The 19,857-nt window shown below is 38.4% G+C and overlaps 1 long non-coding RNA gene across 1 annotated transcript in view; it reads right to left on the minus strand.

Moving 5' to 3' along the window:
* The window catches only part of LOC131995041 (uncharacterized), a 29,551-nt gene extending 17,931 nt beyond the window's left edge, over positions 1–11,620 (minus strand). The window contains exon 1 of the long non-coding RNA XR_009397093.1: positions 11,398–11,620. This is a non-coding gene — a long non-coding RNA (uncharacterized LOC131995041). The remainder of the gene's footprint in view (positions 1–11,397) is intronic.
* Between the last annotated feature and the right edge of the window lie 8,237 nt (positions 11,621–19,857).

Below are 19,857 nucleotides of genomic sequence, written 5' to 3' on the forward strand. Positions count from 1 at the left end.
TACGGAAACATTTCCTTTTATTTGATTTTCATTTGTCACGTTAATGGGGGTCACGTCCTTAATGATAGATTTAGATCTTCGATTGCCACCGCTCCCACTATTTTCGACAAGTTTATCAGTAACGCCCTTATCGCCTTCCTCCCCCAAAAACATGCAGCAGACATGGTCTGTCTGTCTATTAACGCACAAAATAAACTTCTTTGGCACATCATAAAAATCCCATAAAACAATAAAACAAGCAAACTAATTTACTTGTTCACCACGATAACAGGTCCCCCAATCCGCTCAATACAATTAGAGAGAAATAGGGAAGTCAACTCTAAAATTGACTTTTGCACGTGCTTAACAAAAGTCAATGAGATTATCGGGAAAAATAATTTGCACAACAGCGCAAACTATTTCACACACTCACGCACTCGTACGGGTATTCGTATTGGGCCCACATCACATTCAACCCTCTTAATTGTGAGGATCTGAAGCTCATAACACTTACAGACACCAATGACACTTGAGAACTATTCATCCCCGCTTCCACATGGGCTACGAGATTCAGTTTACTGTAACTATTCAAAACCATTTTGTAATACGCTTATTGTTGAGAGTATTGCTGCTGCTATTGTTGTAGTAGTTGCTTTTTAGTTGAAACCTTGATTTTGCGTGGGGTTCAACTGGAGTTTCGACATTACTTTAGGCGTTTCATTTCATTTCATTTATTTAAATTGTAAATATGGTTCAGATGGGACTATATTTAGATATAGCTGTCATATAGACAGATCTGCCGATAAGGGCCACTTAAAGCTTTACTTATTACCAGATTTTGTTAAAATTTGAAACAGTGAGTAGGTTAAGACCTCCCAACATCCGACCTTAATATGGTTAAGATCCGACTATATTTAGATATGGCTGCCATATAGACCGATCAGCCGATAAAGGGTCTGAAGCCCATAAAAGCTTAATTTTTTAACCGATTTTGCTAAAATTTGAAACAGTGAGCTTTTCCGAGCCTCACGATATCCGACCTTAATATGGTTCAGATCGGTTTATAATTGAATATATCTGCCAAAAAAGATCAATATTTTGTTCTACAAAATTGAATGGTGACATATATATTAGGCCACTCAATATGCGTGCCGAATATGGGTGTTTAAGTTATCTAATTTTCACCGGCTTGAGACGAAATGGGATTTACATGTACACCCGAGGTGGTGGGTATCCAAAGTTCGGCCCGCCCGAACTTAATGCCTTTTTACTTGTTTTTGTTACAAGGACGAACGCTATTGATTTTGCAAATAATCGTTTCAGATTTAGATATAGCTCCCAAATATATATATTTTAACCGATATGGCCTATATGTGCAAAATTATGTCAAAATCGGACCAAATTTAGATATAGCTCCCATATGGCCTTTTAAGGCTGTAAAAGCCACAATTTTGATCCGATCTGTGTAAAATTAAGCAATAGGTGTTTTGTTTGAGTTTTCTATGCGTGTGTAAAATATCGTCAGAGTCGGGTCAGATTTAGATATAGCTCCCCTATATATCTTTCATCCGATATGGCCTTTTAAGATTTTAGAAGCCACAGTTTTGGTCCGATCTATGCAAGATTTAGCGTGAGGTGTTTTATTCGACGTCCAAATGTGTATGCAAAATTTCGTCAAGATAGGATCAGGTTAAGATATAGCTCCCACATATATTGTTCTACCGTTATGGCTTTTAAAGGCTGAGGAAATCACAATTTCGTCAAAATCGGGCCAGATTTACATATAGCTCCCATATATATTTCTTTCATCCGATATAGCCATTGAAGGCCGTTGGAGTCACACATTTATCCCATCTTTACAAAATTTGGCACTAGACATTTTATTTAACGTCCCATTACGTATGCAAGATTTCATCAAATTCGGTCCAGGTTTAGATGTAGCTCCGACATATGCCTTTCATCCGATGTGGCCCTTTGAGGCTGTAGTAGCCACAATTTAGGTCCTATCATAAAAAACGTACAAGGTTCTATTTAATATTTCAATAGGTATGCAAAATTAAAGTCTGAATAGACTTCAAAATAGGTTCCATGTATTGAAAGACGCACGTATTTTGGGTGGTGTAGGGTATTATATTGTCGGCTCCTCCCGACATTTGCCTTTCCTTACTGATTATTTTTAGAAATTATTAAGAAATAAAACTTGCATAAATTTTTGCATTTTATTGTTGGGTCGAATTGATAAAGAGATAGATGCTTTTGGTTTAGTTAAAAGCACTCTCTTTGACCGAATGCATCAATCTCCAAATAACTCCAGCTTTAAGTTTTGTGCACCCCTTTGACATGAACACAACCAGTAAGGAAAGGCAAAAGTCGGGCGGTGTCGTCTTTATAATACCCTACCCACCTGCCCTTTAAATACAAAAGTGGGACTATATCTAATTCTGAATCAATTTTAATGGACCTCGCCGGATGTATTCGGATAGGTTATTAAAATTACTGTATCAAATTTTGAGCAAAGCAAATATGTTCAAAATGTTATAACTACGGTTGACAAATGACGGGAGATGGGAGCTATATCTAAATCTGGACCGATTTCGATCAAACTTTATCGAGGAAAGCGTTGTACAAATTTTTGGGAAGATTGGTCAATGAATGCGCTTGCAGTGGGTCTAGGAATGAAAATCGGGTAATACATATATATATGAGCTACACCTAAATCTGAGCAGATTTCTATGAAATTCACCAGTAATATCGAGAGTCATAAGAAAATCCTTCCAGCCAAATTCGAGAGAATCGGTTAACAAATGACAATTTTATTGCAGTATTACTGCAAATCGGGCGAACATATATATGGGAGCCATATCCAAATCTGAACCGATTTCTATAAAATTCACCAGTAATATTGGGAGTCATAAGAGAATCCTTCCTGCCAAATTTCGAGAGAATCGGTTAACAAATGACCATTTTATTGCAGTATTACTGCAAATCGGACGAACATATGTATGGAAGCTATATCCAAATCTGAACCAATTTTTTCCGATTTCAATAGGCTTCGTCTCTAGGCCGAAAAACATGCCCATTCCAAATTCGAAGACGATCGAATGAAAATTGCGACCTGTAGTTTGTACACAAATTACAGACGGACAGACAGGCGGAGCCAGAAAGTGATTCTGAGTCGATCGATATACTTATGGGTCTATCTCTCTTCCTTTTGGCTGTTACAAACTAATTCACTAAGTTATAATACCCTGTACCATAGTAGTGGTGTAGGGTATAGATATTAGCTTTTTGAATAAAGTGACCACATAGATTGATGTTCTGACAAAATGTGTCCACAAATCGGTCCAAGCTTAATTTAATTTGTGTTTAATAATTTTAAAGAAAAACATTTATATTGCATTTACACTTTGCATCTTTAAAATAGTTTTACATAAAACTATTATTTTTAATAGCGCCAATGTTAGTGCTGCTTTTGATGGGTTTCCGTTTGACTTTTGTGGGTCATAATTGCAATTTTTCTATGTCGCGCCATGTCATCATGTTATAGTGGTTGTAGTAATTGCATTCCTTTGTCTCTATAGAAGAATGGGAAAAAACACTCCCGCAACCTTTTCTCCCCACCCATAATCCATCACTCCTTCTAACAGTATACGAATTTTTGTTATCTTGTCTTTGGAATAGCATGATTGTCCTTTAGCTGGTATTATCAACCACCCCCCGCTTTAAAAGCTCAATGAAACCATTACATTTTTAGTGCTCTCTATGGTTGTTGTTGTTGTTGCTGGCATTGGTGTTGTTTCCTTTTGAATGAGTGCAAAAACGTTAAAATTTTTTATGGTTTATAAAATACAGATTTGTTTGGTTATGTTGAATTAGTTTTGGTAGCGATCAGATTTCGAAAACCCATCCGAAAATCTTGTAATTGCTTTGGCTGTAAAGGCAGTGGGTATATGTGTGTGTGTTTGTGTATGTCCTTCGGTCGTTTATTATGTTGTTGCCACTTAGGGGTTGCTTCATTCATTGTAGGTCGTTGTGTGCACGCGCGCCTTTGTTGCGGTTGTTGTCACCGACCACAGAATTGTAAAAATTTATTAATCGTTGACAAGGACAACAAACTAACAAACAAACAAAACTCATTGAATTGGCTGAAGGATAATTCTCAAGATATGGACAATTCATTTTACCATAGGGAGGACATATTGACACACACACTATTTGTAACTGTGGGAAGTTCATTGGATAAACTTAAAATTATTGTACTTGTGCTACAGAACAGTGTAATGAAAGGTTGAATTTGAAATAAAATTAAAAAAAGAAAAACAAGTTAAACGGCATTAAGTAGGCCCGGGATACCCACCTCATATATTAACCACCATTCGTCATAAGACGGTGTTTTAGCAGCTACAACAGGGATGTTGAAAAGCCTTACATAAGTCAATGTGTCAAATTTCAGTTAAATCGAATCGAGATATCGGCCTATAAGGCAGCTATATGCAAATACTGATCGATCTAGACCAAATTTCGGCAACATCGGACAGTAAATGTGCCTTTTATGGGCCCAAAACATTAAATCGAGAGATCAATCTATATCGCAGCTATATTCAAATCTAATCCGATCAGGGCCAAGTTAAAGAAAGATGTCAAAGGGCTTAGGACAACTCACTGTACCAAATTTCAGCAAAATCGGATAATAAATGTGGCTTTTAGGGGCCTAAGACTCTAAATCGGAAGATGGGTCTATATGGCAGCTATATCCAAATCTGAACCGATATGAGCCAAATTGACGAAGGATGTCAACGGGCCTAACATAAATCACTGTTCTAAATTTCAGCAAAATCGGATAATAAATGTGGCTTTTATGGGCCTAAGACCCTAAATTGGAGGATCGGTCTATATGGCAGCTATATCCAAATCTGAACCGATTTTGGCCAAATCACCGAAAGATTTCGAAGGGCCGAACACAAATCACTGTCCCAAATTTCTGCAAAATCGGATAATAAATGTGGCTTTTATGGGCCTAAGACCCTAAATTGGAGGATCGGTCTATATGGCAGCTATATCCAAATCTGAGCCGATCTTGGCCAAATTACCGAAGGATGGCGAAGGGCCTAACAAAACTCACTGCACCAAATTTCAGCTAAGTCGGATAATAAATTTGGCTTTTATGGGCCTAAGACCCTAAATCGGAGTATCGGTCTATAATGCAGCTATATCCAAATCTGGACCGATCTTGGCCAAATCACCGAAGGATGTCGAAGGGTCTAACAAACTCACTGTCTCAAATTTCAGCAAAATCGCATAATAAATGTGGCTTTTATGGGCCTAAGACCCTAAATCGGAGAATCGGTCTATATGGCAGCTATATCCAAATCTAGACCGATGTGGGCCAAATTAAAGAGGGATGTCGAAGGTCTTATTACAACTCACCGTCTCAAATTTCAGTAAAATCGCATAATAAATGTGGCTTTTATGGGCCTAAGACCCTAAATCGGAGGATCGGTCTATATGGCAGCTATATCCAAATCTGGACCGACCTGAGCCAAACTGAACTGGGATGTCAACTGTCCTAACACAACATGTCCAGTTTTTTGGAAAAAAAACAGGCAATGATTTGCTTGGAAGTGCTTCGTGCGCGGGCAACCCTCCACATTTTCTGTTTTACCGAAATTTGGTATCAATTATTTTTTGAGCACCTCAGCCCAAATAAGTCTAGATTGACAAATAGAGTCCATATAATGGTGCATCAAATTTTTGTGTCATACTTATAAAATGGGTATAGTGTTTGATATAGGCGTTAGCGCCTGACTTTTGCTTCCCTTTTTGTGTTTATCTACAAGTTTTGTATAACTCACACTGTCATCGCATTGAAGCAATGCTCGAATTTCCCAAAAAAGAATATCATCAATCAAATTCTTAATTTTCTAGCCCTTTTGCCGAAAGTTGTCATTACAACACAACCTCAAACCTCGTAACACTGTTCCTCACAAATTGCCCTTGAGTCGCTGCGAGGAGAAGAACTAAATTGAGCCCAACAATTTTTATGCGTTGTTGCAAAGAGTGAAAACATTTATTATGCTCTAATCAAGAGGCGGCTTACAATTCAAAGGAGTATCTCGACTCTTTGTCTGTGTGTCTGTCTGTCTGTCTGTTTGTGCGTCTGTGTTTGTGGCTGTGTTCAATTTATTTTCATTCAGACATTCAATCGTTTGCACTCGAATGGGTGGCACACAAGTGGTGCTTGCGTTGTCTTCTTGGGTTACATGCCAAACGTATCGAATCGGCCCACATAACCAGCCATGAGAACACCAACAACAACAACAACCAGCAGCAGCAGTAGACAACAACTTTTACCATTTCAATAGACTGTCGAACATAACCGAAATAAAGAAGCAGCACATGGCGAGAGGATTCATTGGTGTTGTGTCTATGTCAAGCGCTTTTGTAAATACTTAGTCCTGTCACTTAGGTATGCTACACCGAATCCTACTCCTGCTCTACCAATCCAACTTGTTAATAGCCTTGCCAAGAGTCAGTTTGAGGGTGCGGTGGGTGCAGAGTAGTCTTCACTTAGTCTATTTCTAAACATTTTATGACCAATTGACAAGGCCACAGGAAAAAGTAACCAAACTTTATGCTTTAATTGTTATATTGGCAATTTGAATTTTTAACTTACTTTTTTATACCCTCCGCCATAGGATGGGGGTATACTAATTTCGTCATTCTGTTTGTAACACCTCGAAATATGCGTCTAAGACCCTTGATGGTCATGTCATTTTAAGTCGATCTAGCCATGTCCGTCCGTCCGTTCGTCTGTCTGTCGAAAGCACGGTAACTTTCGAAGGAGTAAGACTAGCCGCTTGAAATTTTGCACAACTACTTTTTATTAGTGTAGGTCGGTTGGTATTGTAAATGGGCCAAATCGGTCCATGTTTTGATATAGCTGCCATATAAATCAATCTTGGGTGTTGACTTCTTGAGCCTCTAGAGGGCGCAATTCTCGTCCAATTTGATTGAAATTTCGCATGTAGTGTTTTGGTAGCACTTTCAACAACTGTTTTTAGTATGATTCAAATCGAATCATAACCTGATATAGCTACCATATAAACCGATCTCCCGATTTTGCTTCTTGAGCCTCTACAAGGCGCAATTCTTATCCGAATGAACTGAAATATTACGCAATGACTTCTACAATGTTCAGCATTCATTTATGGTCCGAATCGGACTATAACTTGATAAAGCGCTAGTAGCATAACAGTTCTTATTCAATATTCTATGTTTGTCTGAAAAGAGATACCGCGCATTGAACTCGACAAATGCGATCCATGGTGGAGGGTATATAAGATTCGGCCCTGCCGAACTTAGCACGCTCTTACTTGTTTTTTTATACCCACACCGAAGGATGGGGGTATATTCATTTTGTCATTCCGTTTGCAACACATCGAAATATTCATTTCCGACTCTATAAAGTATATATATTCTTGATCAGCGTGAAAATCTAAGACGATCTAGACATGTCCGTCTGTCTGTTGAAATCACGCTACAGTCTTCAAAAATAGAGATATTAAGCTGAAACTTTGCACAGATTATTTTTTTGTCCATAAGCAGGTTAAGTTCGAAGATGGGCTATATCGGACTATATCTTGATATAGCCCCCATATAGACCGATCCTCCGATTTAGGGTCTTAGGCCCATAAAAGCCACATTTATTATCCGATTTTGCTGACATTTGGGACAGTGAGTCATGTTAGGTTCATCGACATCATTCGTCAATTTGGACCAGATCGGTCCAGATTTGGATATAGCTGCCATATAGACCGATCCTCCAATTTAGGGTCTTAGGCCCATAAAAGCCACATATTTTATCCGATTTTGCTGAAATTTGGGACAGTGAGTTGTGTTAGGCCCTTCGATATCCTTCGTCAATTTGGTCCAGATTTGGATATAGCTGCCATTTAGACCGATCCCCTGATTTAGGGTTTAAGACCCATAAAAGCCACATTTATTACCCGATTTTGCTGAAATTTGGGACAGTGAGTAGTGTTGAGCCCTTCGATATCCTTTATCAATTTGGCTCGGATCGGTCCAGATTTGAATATAGCTGCCATATAGACCGATCTCTCGTTCTATAGGTTTTGGGGTCATAAAAGGCGCGTTTATTGTCGATGACGCCGAAATTTGGGACTGTGCGTTGTGTTGGGCCTTCGACATCCTTTTCAAATTTGACCCAGATCCGTCCAGATCCGCCATATAGAAAGGTATGCATTTTTCACCGGATTTTGACGAAAGGTGGTTTATATATATACCCGAGGTGGTGGGTATCCAAAGTTCGGCCCGGCCGAACTTAACGCCGTTTTACTTGTTTTATTGTTATCATTGTACTTATTTCTCTTGTATTTGTGTTTGTTTTGTTGGGGGATCTGTGTTTCATGCTGGCTTGTGTTTCCCGGAATTTTATTATCTCTATCTGTCACAGGCGTACTCGTAGTAGCAACAAGGACAGTAACAGTCAATATTGATTTCCACACTATGGAAAATTGTTCAAATTCTTGAAAACGTAGCAAACATGTGCTAAAAGTAATAAATTTTGTACCACAATACTGGGGTAGCGCATAATTAGTTGCCCCTACAGCATTCCCCTTTGCTACGCCATTGTGAAGTTACACTCAAAACAAATTTCTAAAAAATATGCAAAAATTTTCCATTTGAGTTTTACAACTTTCGCATTTAATGTCTCAAATTTTGTATCGAGGACATGATGGTGATACACCACCAAGCGTCATCATTTATTTGAGTCCTTTTTTTTTTGTTAATTAAAACAATTTTTCTTTTGCAAAATCTAATTAATGAGCTATAAAAAAAGTTCAGCCCAAAAAGTCATAAAACTTCTTCGCAAATGAAAAGAGAAAAAGAAAGTACATTTTTACCCAAAAACAATGCCGACAGACAGATGGCAGGGCGGACAGGCAGGCCAGCTAGAACTTATGTATGTTTAATAAAATTTAATTGTTGCCGTGATAGATAACATTTTGAATGTGTGAACAAAGGCGACTGCCATTTGGCTTGTTACACCCAATTTGTCGTTGGCCAACATTAACACCATAAATGAAGTGAAAAATATTTTTGGGGGCTCTAAAGTGGCATGAAACCAACAGAAAATTGATTAAACCTCACGCAATAACAAGCGTTCAAAATTACTCTTCCGAACAGTTTTCCAAAAGTGTCGTTTAATTTAAGGCAGCCCCTCTGACTGACACATCTTTTTTAGGTAGGGATACAGTTGGCTCAATTAACTTTGGCATAAACTAATTAAGTTTGGTTTTTGTTGGTAAGTTTCGGTTTTTTTGGGAGGAATTGGGTTAAAAATAAATTCTCAATCTGTTTTTATACCCACTAACGAAGGATGGGGGGTATATTCATTTTGTCATGCCGTTTGCAACACATCGAAATATCCATTTCCATCCCTATAAAGTAGATATATTCTTGATCAGCGTAAAAATCTAAGACGATTTAGCCATGTCCGTCCGTCTGTCTGTTGAAATCACGTTACAGTCCCAAATTTCGGCGACATCGGACCACAAATGCGCCTTTTATGGGCCCATAACCTCAAATCGAGAGATCATTCTATGTGGCAACTATATCCATATCTAGACTGATGTGGGCCAAATTGATGAAAAATTTCGAACGGCCTTACATAACTCACTGTACCAAATTTCAGCAAAATCGGATAATAAATGTGGCTTTTATAGGCCTAAGACCCTAATTCGGCGGATCGGTCTTCATGGCGGCTATATCCAAATCTAGACCGATCTCTGCGATATTGCAGAATGATGTCAAGTGGCTTAACGTAACTCACTGTCCCAAATTTCGGTGACATCAGAAAGTAAATTGCGCCTTTATGGGCCCAAACCCGTAAATCGAGAGATCGGTATATATGGCCGCTATATCCAAATCTAACACAACTCACTGTCCCAAATTTTAGCAAACTCGGATAATAAATGTGGCTTTTATGGGCCGGATTGGTCTATATGGCGGCTATATCCACATCTGGACCAAAACAATCTGTGCATAGTTTCAGCTCAATCTCTATTTTTAAGGACTGTAGCGCGATTTCAACAGGCAGACCAAAAGACGGACGGACGTACAGATGGACGGACGGACAGATAGACGGACAGACGGGCGGACATGGCTAGATCGTCTTAGATTTTTACGCTTATCAATAATGTGTCTACTTTATAGGTTTGGAATTGGATATTTCGATGTGTTGCAAATGAAATGACAAAATGAGTATACCCCCATCCTTTGGTGGTTGGTGTAAAAATTCCGTGCTTATAAAATAATGTGTACCAAGGATGTAGGTAAGGTAAGAGTGGCAGTCCTTTATAGACCCCCTCGGACTATTTTAATCCTTTGTGAAACCACCGTAGCGATAGACCAAAGCCTCTGTTGGGATTTGAACCCACGACCCCCTGGCAATCCAAGCACGCTACCAACTCGGCTACCAACTCGGCTATCAACTCGGCTACCAACTCGGCTACCAACTCGGCTACCAACTCGGCTACCAACTCGGCTACCAACGCGGCTACCAACTCGGTTACCAACTCGGTTACCGACTTGGCTACCAACGCGGCTACCAACTCGGTTACCAACTCGGTTACCAACTTGGCTACCAAGTATGTAATGTGTTCCAAATATTCTGTAAAGCAAGGTAAGGTAAAAATGGCATTCCTTTACAGACCCACTCGGACTATTTTAGTCCATTGTGAGACCACAGTAGCGGTAGACCAAAGCCTCTGTTGGGAGTCGAACCCACGACCACCTGGCAATCCAAGCACGCTACCAACTCGGCTACCAACACGGCTACCAACTCGGCTACCAACTCGGCTACCAACTCGGCTATCAAATCGGCTACCAACTCGGCTACCAAGTATGTAATGTGTTCCAAATATTCTGTAAAGCAAGGTAAGGTAAAAGTGGCATTCCTTTACAGACCCACTCGGACTATTTTAGTCCATTGTGAGACCACAGTAGCGATAGACCAAAGCCTCTGTTGGGAGTCGAACCCACGACCACCTGGCAATCCAAGCACGCTACCAACTCGGCTACAAACTTGGCTACCAAGTATGTAATTTGTTCCAATTAATCTGTAAAGCAAACACAAATACTTATTGTCTTAAATTTGAGAATTTTTTTTTTGACACAAATTTAGAAGCTGCTAAGGTAATGTAAGTTAACTGTCAGCTTTCGTTAACTGCCAAATGTTAGTTAGCATTGTGATGCCCAACAATTGTGTAACATAATGTTAAATAAGACAACTCCGAAAGGTGGTGAGTTTAATAACAGCGCATGCAACAGTCCACTCTCAGTTTCAATTGCCACAGCATTCCAAATAACAGTGGCATTAAATTAGCCTCTACTTACATCTCTCTCACTCTCTTTCTCTGTGGCTGTAGGAGTTTCAGCCGAAGCATGGAGAGAATCACTTCATACTCACAGGACATTTTACAGAGCAAAAATATGTGCTGAAATCTTTTGTTGTATCCAATCGAAAGCAATGCGAAGTTCCAATGGGATATTGACTGACATGGAAACGAGTGGAAGTGGTGGAACAGAATTTATGGCCTCAAACAATAACACTTGTTCAGTTTCGTGTTTGTTGTGCGCTCGTATGGATGTCAGAAAACGGATAAAATAAAACACCCACAAATAAGAAGCGAACCGAACGAACGACGACCGAATCTCGCAACGGTGCAAAATCGGGTTTTAAACGCGTTTAGACGTGAGTGTAGGCAAAAGATGCTCCAACTAGAGTGAAATCGTCTTGAATTTATTTTGGAAAAAAAAAGTTGAAGAAAAATTAAATGAAAAAGTTGAAATGAAAAATTATTAAAAAAAATTGTGTTGAAATGTTTTTGAAAGCTAATGTCAAAAATTGAGAGCAAATAAAGGCCGGGAGAAATTTTCCCAAAAATATTATAGCACATTGTGCCAACTCTACGTTTGTTAGGAGTGAAAGTGAATCAGTGTTTGTCGTGTGCCGTAAAATAGAATACATTGAGAATGTCTACTAGCTCCAGTTGTGGAGTCCATGGAGCTCCTCTGGCATAATGGTAATTGTTTTTCGCTTGATTCTATCTCCACATATCCTTGGGGCAAAAGGTTTTAACTTTAGCAACAGCTTCCCCCGCAAACCCATTTCCTTTGCACACTTTTAATTGCGGCTGATAACATTTCATTCACTCTGGATTTAATTCATTCACACATATGTCCCTGTTGCCCTCTCCCAATTCCTCCCCCTCCCTCTTAGCCACAAATAAAACGAGGATATAACATCTGTGCCAAAGTGAGTTTGTGTTACCACATTTTTGCATGTTCTGCTGACATAATACAATTTTGTGCTGCTGCACAAAAAAAAGGGAATAAATAAAAGAATAAAGAAGTGGAAAAAGTGAAACTAAAAAAAAAATCCTTTTTGGTGTTACAGCAAGGATATGAAAAACAAAAAGGAAAAATTTGCTGTACTTTTACTTGTTTGTGTTGTGTACAACATTCATCAGTGATTTCGGCTATACAAAAAAAAACTAAAGGGGGAATAGGGCATACAATAACAACAAAAGCAACAAGAGAAAACGTATGCCAAATAAATGTTTGTGAGTCTTGTTTCCCCTTTGCCCCCCCCTAACAAGGTGCTACCTCAGCTTGTACAAACAAATAGGACTAATTGTATGCGATTTATTTTTTCTTTGCTTTCGTAAAAAAAGAGTTTAAAAGGCCTGTCGGCAGGAGTGATGGATTTTATGTGATTAATTTAATGTTAATGGATTATGCACTCACAACACTGGATACCAGATACTTTAGTACTTTAGGAATTGAATTAATTAAATTTTATTTTCTTAGGAGTTTGGTTAAGGATTTGATTATACTTTCCCATTACAAGAGTTAAGTAACAAGCTAAGCGGGCTATGTTGTATCTTATTAAGACAATGCCCAAAGAAGACAAAAAGGAAGTCAAAAGTAATATAAACCAGTTGAGATGGTGTGATGTTTGGCGGGAAAAGAAAATTGAGCTTGACTTGTAGACTCCATGTGCCAACAGGAAGCTTAAATTTTGTAAGTTTTTCCTACCATAGGACAAAAGATTTGGATTTCCACATCTTTAAAAGGCCATATCGGATAAAAGATTATATGGGAATTATATCGAAACCTGTGCCAATTTTAATGACATATACTGGGACATGAAATAGAACATCTCAAGCCCTATGTTGTGGAGATGTGACCAAAATTGTGTATTTTACTGCTTTAAAAGTCCATATCGGATGGAATATACACATGGCTATATTTAAATTGGGACCGATTTTAATGAAATTTTGCGCAAGTATTGGAACGTCAATTTAAACGTCTCATGCAAAATCGGACGAAAATTGTGGATTCTACAGCCTTAAAAAGCCATATCGGATGAAAGATATGTATGGGAGCTATATCTTAATCTGAACCGATTTTTATGAAATTTTGCACACATGTGAGGATGTTAAAAAAACACCCCATGCTAAATTTTGTAAAGATCGGAAAAAAATTGTGGCTTCTACAGCCTTAAAAGACCAAATCGGATGAAAGATATATATGGGTGGTATATCTAAATCTGAACCGATTTTTATGAAATTTTGCACACATATGAAGACATCAAATAAAGCACCTCGTCCAAAATTTTTTAAGGATCGGACCAAAATTGTGGCTTCTACAGCCTTAAAAGAACAAATCGGATGAAAGATATATATGGGAGCTATATCTAATTCTGAACCGATTTTTATGAAATTTTGCACACATATGAGGATTTTAAATAAAACACCCCATTCTAAGCTTTGTAAAGATCGGACGAAAATTGTGACTTCTACAGCCTTAAAAGGCCATATCGGATGAAAAACATGAAAGGGAGCTATATCTTAATCTGAACCGATTTTTATGAAATTTTACACACATATGAAGACATCAAATAAAGCACCTCGTCCAAAATTTTGTAAGGATCGGACCAAAATTGTGGCTTCTACAGCCTTAAAAGTCCAAATCGGATGAAATATATATATGGAAACTATATCTAAATCTGTACCGACCATTTAAGTGCAAATCGGGCGATTCATATATATGGGAGATATATCTAAATCTGGACCGATTTGTATGAAATTTTGCACACGTATGGAGATGTCAAATAAAACACCCCGTGTCAAATTTTGTAAAGATCGGTTAAAAAGCCTTAAACGGCCATATCGGATGAAAGATATATATGGGAGCTATATCTAAATATAGACCGATTTTCATGAAAATTTACACACATATTGGGACGCCACAAAAAGCACTGCGTGCCAAATTTTGTAAAGATCGGACCAAAATTGTGCATTCTACAGCCTTTATAGGTCAAATCGGACGAAAGTTATATATGGGAGCTATATCTATATCTGAACCGAATTAGATGAAATCTTGCCCACATATTGGGATGTCACACGAAACATTTCATGCCAAATTTGGTAGAGATCGCACCAAAATTGCAGCTCCAACAGCTTTAAAAGGCAACATCGGATGAAAGATATATGTGGGAGCTATATCTAAATCTGAACCGATTTCAATAAAATTTCGCAGACATTTTGGGTCATTAAAGAAAACACTTCTTGCCAAATTTTGTAAGGATCGAACCAAAATTGTGGCTTTTACAGCTTTAAAAGTGCACATCGGATGAAATATATATATGGGAGCTATATCTAGATCTAGACCGATCTTTTTCAAAATCGATAGTGTTCGTCCTTGGACCAAAAAAGACACTTATGGAAAATTTTGTGAAAATCGGACAACAAATGCAAGCTGTACCTTGATTATAAAAATACATTGACAGACAGACAGACGGACATAGCTAAATCGATGGGTCTAACTCTTCTCCTTCTTAGCGTTGCAAACAAATGCACAAATCTATAATACCCTGTACCACAGTGGTGGTGCAGGGATAATAAACGTTTGAAATATCTTTAGGACAAACAGAACTGTTATATTGGCGAGGTATTAGTTTGATAGTAACTGTGCAACATTTTCCCCCACGGTTGAACTTTAGTCATGAATTTAGCACTTTTTATACCCTACACCACTACTGTGGTACTGGGTATTATAACTTAGTACATTTGTTTGTAACACCCAAAAGGAAGAGAGATAGACCCATTGATAAGTATACCGATCGACTAAGAATCACTTTCTTATTCGATTTAGCTATGTCCGTCTGTCTGTCTGTATGTCTGTCTGTCTGTCCGTCTGTCTGTCCGTCTATCTATCCGTCTATCTGTCCGTCTGTCTGTCCGTCTATCTGTCCGTCTGTCTGTCCGTCTGTCTGTCTGTCCGTCTGTCTGTCCGTCTGTCTGTCCGTCTGTCTGTCTGTCTGCCTGTCCGTCTGTCTGTCTATCCGTCTGTCTGTCCATGTTAATTTGTGTACAAACTACAGGTGGAAATTTTCATCCGATTATCTTCAAATTTGGTATGGGTATGTTTTTCAGCTTAGAGACGAAGCCTATTGAAATTGGCAAAAATCGGTTCAGATTTGGATATAGCTGTCATATATATATATATATTCGTCCAAAATGCAATAATACAGCAATAAAATCGTAATTTGTTAACCGATTCTCTCAGTATTTGGCAGAAAAGGTTTTCTTATGAATCTCGGCATTACTGGTTAATTTCATAGAAGTCGGTTCAGATTTGCATATAGCTCCCATATATATTTTCGTCCGATTTACAGTAATACAACAATAAAATTGTCATTCGTAAACGGATTCTCTTGAAATTTTGTAGGAAGGATTTTCTTATGGCTCTCGATGTTACTGGTAAATTTTATAGAAATCGGTTCAGATTTGGATATAGCTCCTATATATATGTTCTTCAGATTTCCAGTAATACAGCAATGAAATGGTCATTTGTTTACCGATTCTCTAGAAAATTTGGTAGGGAGGATTTTCTCATGACTTTCAATATTACTAGTGAAGTTCATAAAAATCGGTTCAGATTTGGATATAGCTCCAATATATATGTTTGTCCGATTTGCAGGAATACAACAATAAAATGGTCATTTGTTAACCGATTCTCTTGAAATTTGGTAGAAAGTATTTTCATATGACTCTCAATATTACTGGTGAATTTCATAGAAATCGGTTCAGATTTGGATATAGCTCCTATATATATGTTCATCCGATTTGCAGTAGTACAGCAATAAAATGGTCATTTGTTAACCGATTCTCTCGAAATTTGACAGAAAGGATTCTCCTATAACTCTCCATATAACTGGTGAATATCATAGAAATCGGTTCAGATATATATATCGCCCGATTTTCACTTCTAGACCCACTGCAAGCACTTTTATGGACCAATCTTCCCAAAATTTTGTACAACGCTTTCCTCGACGACTTCCACAATATCCATTAAGTTTGATCGAAATTGGTTCAGTTTTAGATATAGCTCCTATGTATATGATCGTCCGATTTTGGGTAATTTGTTGTCATTTGTCAACCATAGTTATTACAAAACCAAATAACCTATCTGAATACATCCGCTGAGGTCCATCATAATTGGTTCAGAATTATTTATAGCCCTCCTTTTGTATTTATAGGGTGGGTGTAGGGTATTATAAAGTCGGCACCGCCCGACTTTTGCCTTTCCTTACTGGTTCGTGTATAAGTCATTTCGTTTATGGTAAAATCTTTGGGGATTTCGTATGTGGTAAAAGATCCCAGCAGAAAATATTGCATACCCGAAAATTTTTTTGCTTTGATGGCTGTTTTATTTGTAAATTCACAAATTCTTTTAAGCCAAAAATATTTTGTTTACCGTAAAAGATGCCTTGTTACACGAATAATTGATTGATGTGCTTTAATTATCTCGTAAGTCTCTTCCTTTTGGCAGAAAGTGTGAGCGTTAGCGTAGAATGGCGAAAGCTCAAAATACTAGTTTTTTGCATAAAAAAAATCATTTTTGGCTCAATGGGTACGTAAATAATAAGAATTGTCGATTTCGTAGTAAAGATCAGCCAGAAGAATTGCAAGAGCTACCAATGCATCCAGAAAAAGTCACAGCTTGGAGCGGTCTATGGGCTGGTGGCATCATTGGACTGTACTTCTTCAAAGATGAAGTGAATCGTGACGTAACTATGCATGGTGAGTGCTTCCATGAGATGATATCCAACTTTTTTCTGTCCAAAATGCAAGAGCTTGACTTGCATGACGTGTGGTTTCAACAAGACAGTGCCCAATGCGACACAGCACTCATAACAATAGACTTATTGAGAGGCGATTTCGGTGAACATTATATTTCACGTCCGGGACCGGCCGGCAATTGGCCACCTAGATCGTGCGATTTAAGGCCTTAAGAACATTTTTTGTGTATGGGCTATGTTAAAGCCCATATCTATATAAACAAGCATGCTTCAATTGACGCATTGGAAGACAACATTGAAGCATTTATTCGTGAAATACCGGCCGAAATGTTGGAAAGAGTATGCCAAAATTGGTCTACGTGGATGGACCATTCTCCGTCTCTCCGTGCATCTGTTGAAATCACGCTACAGTCTTTAAAAATAGAGATATTGAGCTGAAACTTTGCACAGATTCTTTTTTTGTTCTAGGACAAATTAAGATCAAAAATGAGCTATATCGGACTATATCATGATACAGCCCCCATGTAGTCCGATCAGCCGATTTAAGGTCTTAGGCTCGTAAAAGCCACATTTATTATCCGATTTTGCTGAAATTTGGGACAGTCAGTTGTGTTAGGCCACTCGTCATAAGTCTTTCATTTGGCACAGATCGGTCCAGATTTATATAGCTGCCATATAGACCGATCTCTCGATTTAAAGTCTTACGCCCATAAAAGACGCATTTATTGTCCGGTGTCGCCAAAATTTGGGACAGTGAGTTGTATTAGGCCCTTCGACATCCTTCTTCAATTTGGTTCAAATCGGCCCAGATTTGGATATAGCTGTCATATAAACCGATCTGGGGTCTTGACTTTTTGAGCCACTAGAAAGCGCAATTGTTAACCGATTTGGCTGAAATATTGCATGGGGTGCTTTGTTATGACTTTCAACAACTGTGCTAAGTATGGTTAAAATCGGTCCATAACCTGATATAGCTGCCATATACACCGATCTGGGGTTTTGGCTTTTTGAGCCACTAGAGGGCGCTATTATTATTCGATTTGGCTGAAATTTTGTACAATGGCTTCTCTCATGACCTTTAACACACGTGTCGAATATTGTATGAATCGGTTTTCTAGCCTAATACAGCTCCCCTATAAACCTATCTCCCTATTTTACTTCTTCAGCTCCTTGTTTCCAATTTCAATAGGCTTCGTCTCTAGGCCGAAAAACATGCCCATACCAAATTTGAAGACGATCGGATGAAAATTGTGACCTGTAGTTTGTACACAAATTAACATGGACAGACAGACGGACAGACATACAGACAGACGGACAGTCAGATGGACATAGCTAAATCGAATCAGAAAGTGATTCTATGTCGATCGGTATACTTATCAATGGGTCTGTCTATCTTTCTTTTGGGTGTTACAAACAAATGCACTAAGTTATAATACTCTGTACCACAGTAGTGGTGTAGGGTATAAATATTATGAAGGCGTATTTATCTGTTACAAACATAATTTTATTTAATACTTTTCGATTGAAGCCACTGAGCATCACAGACCATTCCCAACCAAAAAATCAACTCACTTGACATTTTAAACATGGTGAGAGACCAAATTTCACGCTTGATCTTCTAATTGGAATTTGTTTGTACCATGAGGAAAATCTATTTAATCGAATGAATGTAGCAATGCAAGTATTTTTTCAACACAAACATATGTTCGGTTTGTTAGCATCTCAAAACCATCTTGAAATGACAGGGTTAGACTTTTGTTGACGCTCGTCATCATTCCACCTGCTGTAGCCCTTTCTCTATTTATTCCTCGCTCCATACTTTCTTCCAGACAAACAACTGAGCTTAATGTAGTGATTTACTTGCACAGCTCTTCTTTTTTTTTTTTGTTCATCAACGATTCGCTCATACAGTTTTGCTTTATTTCCGTTTTCCTTTACTGATCTTAGGGTGTGAGTGAGCGAGAGTGTGCAAACTGGTTGGTGTCTGTGTGAATATTTTAAATTATGCGGGAAAATTAAATTTGTTCCAACAGTGCTTCCTTTTTAACTAAATTTGCGTTTTACGAAAATTTCACCAATGCGAATCTTCAACAATAATGGCCTGCCCAGGCAGCAATGGCAGCGATAACGGCAATATGACAGGAAAAATTATGGCCCTATCCCTCCTCGGGCCCCTAACTCTACCGCGACAGCACTGGGAGAGTTGTAACGATGAGTGCTGTTAAATAGTGAAAACAAATGGAAAAATGTGTAAATATGATGATAAATTAATTACTGGTTGGTGGGGCGGCTTCACCGCACAACCGCCTAAAATGGAGGGCTAAAATTAAAGCGACGCACTGCTGGCGTTAAGTGAGTAAGTGAGCAGCAAGCGGTGTGCGGTGAGAGTTGAGCCAACCTGGCCGGTGTTGTTCATTTTTTGTTTTTTGGTCCGATTCAAATGGGAAAAGTGAAAGAAAATTGTGCCTGGCAAACAAACAATCAAAACAAAGAGACGGAAGAAATTCAAGTCGAAAGCCACTTTTGGTGGCAGTCAAAGTGTGGCATGGGTCTTGTATGTTGTTAACGGCCTGGCCTGTCATTAAAAGCAACGGGGTAGGGCAAAATGGATTACGTGGCAATAATGGCTGACAAATTACATTCAAGAGCTGTTTTTAAAGTGCTTGAAAACGGAAATTAATAATTTCCAACAAAAGGGATAACAA

Source organism: Stomoxys calcitrans, chromosome 2 (assembly GCF_963082655.1).
Source record: "Stomoxys calcitrans chromosome 2, idStoCalc2.1, whole genome shotgun sequence".
Lineage (NCBI taxonomy): Eukaryota > Metazoa > Arthropoda > Insecta > Diptera > Muscidae > Stomoxys > Stomoxys calcitrans.